We start from the raw sequence: 6,000 nt of genomic DNA, 5'->3' as shown, positions 1-6,000 counted from the left end.
TCCGGAGAAGAAGCAGCAGGTGGAGTAAGAAGGAAGAAGCCTGGTGGCTAGCACTGTCATCTTGGAGCGCTGTGATAGGTTCATGTCTGATTATGGACAAGATCTGCATGTAGTTTGTACGTTCTCTTTGTGGTTATTGTTCTTCTCCAGAAGTGTGCTGGCTCAGTTGTTAGCACTGCTGGAGTTGTAGGTTCAAATAAGTCCAAGGGAAACATTTGGATATTTATTTTACATTTTCTTTGCATTTATCTTTCCTGTTCTCCTCCTGTAGGGCAGACAGAATTGGTGTGGTGCCTCAGTTCTTAGCGCTGCTGCTTTGCAGTTTTGGAGTTGTAGGTTCAAATCTGTACAAAGGACAACATCTGGATGTTGTTTTATGTTCTCTATTTGTTTATTCCACCTGTGCTTCTCCTCCTTTTTAGCCAAAAGGACAGGTGTAGTGACTCGGTTGCTAGCATTGCTACTTTACAGTGCTAGAGTTGTAGGTTCAAATCTGACCAACAGCAACATCTGGATGGAGCTCTTCAAATTCCATGCAGATGTTATCCTTCATGGGATTGTAACCTAGCACTGAAAGGCAATATTGCTAACAACACACACCAGCTATTTTTAACCCCCATTGATATCAATGAGAGTTTGAATCGGCTGCTCTGATTCACGATAATGTTTTGAAAATATTTTACTAATAGCTCAATGCTGTTCAAGACACTGAACTGTTGCTAAGTTTCTGAGACTTGAGTCCATGGAGTGAGTTATTTAAAGAGACGTTGTGTATGTCTGTGGGGGTACTGGTGTATCTTGTCTCCACCATAAGAATGGGTGGAGACATGGCTGAGGCAGGCTGACATACAGAGGAGGGCCAGGTGATGCCCACTGCTGCTGATTGGCTGATGGCCGTAGGGTCTGCGGTCCCCAACCGTACAGCCCATCTCTGGGTCTCGGCTTGCATCTTCCGTCCAGACCCTGCTGCTGTCACTGTCCCCGGAGACTGTCAGTGCAGGGCAGTGGCGGGGGTGGTGAGTGACAGCGCAGCAGAGGATCGGAGAACATCGGGACCGCGAGCACAGGCGCATCAGATGCGGGGACAGTACATTATTGCCATATTATTACTGTTCATTTCTGCTCCTGTGTATATAAATATTGTAAACTTTGGTTACTCCATCTGCTGTATTGTATCCTGAAACCTGCATCGCTATACTACCTGGCATACCTGAATGATAAGGCTACGATTCCCTCATGAGTATCACTTAAATTAAGTGATTGCTCTGACAGTTTTATGTGTCAAAGTAACATTCACATGAATGCCAGGTCCCAAGATCAGCAGTACATAAGGTCAGCAGTACATTGCTCAGCGCATCACACTATCTCATTCTCATAGTACATCCTGGTAAGCGACACATACATTCCCGACCATCCACATGATGTAAAAGAAAATGATCATCATTTTGTTAACATAAAAATCAAGCACGTAGGAGTTGTTATTTTGCTGTAAAACTCGTCATGCAGTTATAGGTCACACAGATATGCAAATGTGAGAGTTGTGGTGTGATTAGATGAACAGTCTTGCCACCTGAGGCCCTAAAAGTGGTTCCACCCGTCACGTATTAAAAGGCTCTCAGAGGCTCCTTGTGTGTAGTAGAACTTTTCTGCTTGTGTAGAGCTTGCTGACTAGACGCCTCTACAATGAAATTGAACAGATTTCGCCACGTTAACAGAGTTTGATAGGGGGCATGTTATTGGAATGTGAGAAGCTGGATGGTCAAGTTAACGAATTATTCACCGCCTGTGTCATTCTGACCAAACTGTTAGGAGGTGTTGGGACCAGTGGATGCATGAGGGCACACAAGGTAACCAGGCTCAGAACACCCTCAACAGACCACCAGTAGAAAGGATTTTCTGATCATCTGACAAGCACAAGCAACTCCAACTGTTTCACTGTCTGCCATCCAGAGACAGGTGGCGCCATCATTACAGGACTCTGTGTCTGTTGGAACTATTTCCAGATGCTTGGCTGAAGGACATTTGATCTTATGTTGCCCATTATGTGTACCGGCTTTAACATCCACCATTGTCTCTGTTTGAAGTGGTGTTGTGAAAGACGAAACTGGATTGTTTTGGAGTGGAACCCAATTGTCTTCAGTGAAAAAAACTCAGGTTTAGTTTTGGCACTGACAATGGCTGTGTTCGTGTCTGGAGACCTCGAGGTGAGCGCCTCAATCCTGCCTTTGCTGTGGAGCGGCACACTGTTCCCACTACTGGTGTGATGGTCTGGGGAGCCATCGCATATGACTGTCAGTCACCCCTAGTAGTGGTACAAGGGACAATAACAGCTCAGTGATATGTTCATGACTTCCTGGAGCCAAGTGTTACCTCTTATGGTAGGGCTTCCAAGAGGCATTTTCCAGCAGGATAACACTCAGCTACACACAGAAAGGGTGTTACAGGGATACCTCTACAACATTGCCTCATTTTCATGGCATGTCCGGTCACCAGATGTATTATCAATAGAATGTATGGGACACCAACTTCGACAGCCTATGAGTTTGTGCAATCTAGCGGCTGAGTTACAGCAAATGTGGACTAATATGCCACAGGAGCCTGTATACCTCCATGCCCACCCGTATCACATATTACATCCAAGCTAGGGGCAGCCCAACAGGGTAGTAGAGCCTCCATGCCCGCCTGTATTACATCTTGTATCCACGTTAGAAGCAGTACAATAGGGTACTAAAGCATCCATTTCTGCCCGTATCACATCTTTTATCCAAGCTAGAGGTGGTACAACAGGGTACTAGAGCCTCCATGCCCCTGTATCACATCTTGTATCCAAGCTAGAGGCGATACAACAGGGTAGTGGAGCCTCCATGTCCACCTGCATTACATCTTGTATCCAAGTTAGAAGCAGTACAACAGGGCACTAGAGCCTCCATTTCTGCCCGTATCACATCTTTTATCCAAGCTAGAGGCGACACAACAGGGTAGTAGAGCCTCCATGCCCGCTTGTATCACATGTTGCATCTAAGCTAAAGGCAGTACAACAGAGTACTAGAGCCTCCATTTCCACGCGTATTACATTTTGTATCCAAGTTAGAAGCAGTACAACAGGGTACTAGAGCCGCCCTTCAACTGTTCAGTTCTCCACAATAAATGATCCTTTTGCTCTGATATTGTAATCACTTACTAATATTAGCATTACAATCAGACACCCAAGCTAGATGCGGTACAACAGGGTACCAGAGCGTCCATGCCCGCCGTGTCACATCTTACATGCAAGCTAGAGGTGGTACAACAGGGTACTAGAATCTCCCTACAAAGGGACAGTTTTCCACAATAAATAATCCTTTTGCTCTGATATTGTCATCACTTACTTATATCAATGTTACAATCACAAATATAAAGTTTTGTTAGATTCCGACAATTTCTAGGTGCTTGTTTTGTTTTACAATGTATTACTTTGCTTTACATTGAGTGTATTTTACCAAACCAAAGCATCTTCTTTCATTGCTCTATTATCCAGTTATGACTTTTGCATGCTGAATTTAGAAGCTTTTGCTGGTGCACAGGGATCACCACGAACAACATGAACCTGTGAAGCCCTGCATACAGCTAGTTGTGATATACAGGGAGTTCTTATACCTTTCTATCATAGTCAGCATTCTCTTCAGCTGTTTATGCGACAGTAGCTCTTCAGTGGGATCAGAATAGATAGGCTAGATTTTGCAGCCCATGCACATCAATGAGCTTTGGGTGCCCATGACCCTGGTGCCGCTTCATCAGCTATTGTGCCTAGGACGACTTTTGGTTGGAATTAAACACTGCATAACTGACATTTTACAGCTTTGGAAATGCTTTGACCCAGTCATCTAGCCATCACAGTCCTTATCTTTACCTATTTTGCCTGCTTCCAACACAACAACTGTAAGAAGTGACTGTAGACTTGCTGCGTTGTCCGGTGTCATTGTCACAAGATAATCAATGTTGTTAATTTCATTTGTCACTGGTTTTAATGTTAAAAGGGGTTTTCCAGGGATATACTATTGATGACCTATCCTTAGGATAAACAATAGTTGATCGTTGGGGGTCTGCCAGTCAGGATCCCGCCAATCAGCTGATCATCCAGCCCGCTGTCAGTGCAACAGGGTTGGACATCTGCATTGGTGGTCAGAGCTGGAAATGTAATATAAGGCTTCACTCCCGCTGAAGTCAATGGGAGCAATGCTTTCTATTACACTTCCATCTCAGACTGCAATGAAATGCTGGAAACTAAATAGACACCAATGCAGATGCCTAGCTCATCTGTACTGACAGCAAGTCAGAGGATCGTCAGGGATCCCAAGTGGAGGACCCCAGACGATCAACTATTGATGACCTATTTTGAATATAGTTCATCAATAGCTAATGCTTGAGATGCCCCTCTAAGGATGATTGGTGTATATACAAAACCCTTTAAATGGTGGAAGCTCTATGAACAAAACAAGAAAACTGTTGTGACTAACCTGGATGTACTGAAACGGTCCCCTAAACAGTTCCTAGGCTATGTTTAAACAGTGGAATATAGAACATAACCCCCTACAGGAAATGTGTGGAGTAACAGATAAAGAGAGGAACTTTCCCTATATAACTCAGAATGAGAGACCGAATCTGCCTATAGCGGATGTCCCGTCCTGATAGGAACGCACCCGACCCACAATTCTCGGCCACATTACTTCTATCAGGGACAGAAGTAAATAACTAAGTAAAATTATAACTTCTAGCAATAACCACAGTAATTAGCTGGAGATGAGCAGGGAAAGGTAGGAGATCAAGATCCAGCTCTGAATCCAACGAGCATCAGATGAAGACTGAGAATAATCAGCACAGGTCCACAGCCAAGACAGAAATAAAAGCCCTCCTTAATTGCTAAGCATGTGCAGCAAGTAGCAGAACACTCCCAACTACACTCATACCAGTTCTAGAAAAAGCTGAGGGGAAAATCCAAAATATTGCTAGTATAAACCAGACCTCCATGAATGAAAACCAAAACCTCCCACAACAAATACTACAACAAATCATATAAATATCACTAATAATATATGATATATAACCTTTAATATTAAAGCGTACCTAAATTTTCAACATGTTTTCTAAAATATACCAGGTTCTCCTAAGCTGCTCGTTTATTGCTGTTTGCACCTCTCATAAATTGTCATCTTCAGGTGGTCTTCACGATTTTTCTGTTGCTCTGCTGTATGCATTCCACTTTTAGGGGGGGGGGGCAAGCTTACCTTTCTACTTTCTGCCAGTAGCTCACTGTTCTTACTTCCCATGCTGCACTGCAGTGTCTCTGGTCCAATCAGAAAGGAGGCAGCTTCTAAATGCCCACCCCTCTGCTTTCTCAGAATGATCAAGCATTTAGAGACATTCTGACTAAATTATTAGTAAATCCTTTTAATTATGTGTGTGTGTGTGATGTGTACACACAGATACACACTGACAAGCTGTGGCAGCATAGAGAATGTTAAGATGGTGTCTGTAGATCTGTCAGCCTGCAGCCTCTGAATGTATGGGAGCTGCGCGTGAAGATAGTTCCTTCCCTTGTTGCTATGGAAACATCCCCATGTCCTTTTTACTACAGAAGCTCTATACCTAATAACAGAAAGTGGATTGCAAAGAAGCTGGGAGACTCCTAGTGGCAGCTACTTGCATTTTTAATTACACCAGCTAGAAGATGAGTAGAAGTTGTCTGAAAAGTTAGTGCCACTTTAAAGATGCTTGGTCTGGATGTGAGCTATGAACATCTGGCGTGAGGCGCCTCCATAATGCATTAATGTATGTTTGGAAGGAAATTAGGGAAACTACCATTTGGAGCATAAGACTTTCCAGCAACAATATAACATTCATATATAAAATAAACAGTAAAATGAAAAGGGCTTTTTCTGCAGTTTAATATTTGTCTGCACAAACTCACATCCAAAAGCAACAGCAGCTGCTGTGTGCAGACCCATAGTAAAGTGCAAGGTT

This window comes from Eleutherodactylus coqui, chromosome 3 (genome assembly GCF_035609145.1).
Source record: "Eleutherodactylus coqui strain aEleCoq1 chromosome 3, aEleCoq1.hap1, whole genome shotgun sequence".
Classification (NCBI taxonomy): Eukaryota; Metazoa; Chordata; class Amphibia; order Anura; family Eleutherodactylidae; genus Eleutherodactylus; species Eleutherodactylus coqui.
The sequence above is the reverse complement of the archived record's forward strand: the minus strand, read 5'-3'. Positions refer to the sequence as shown.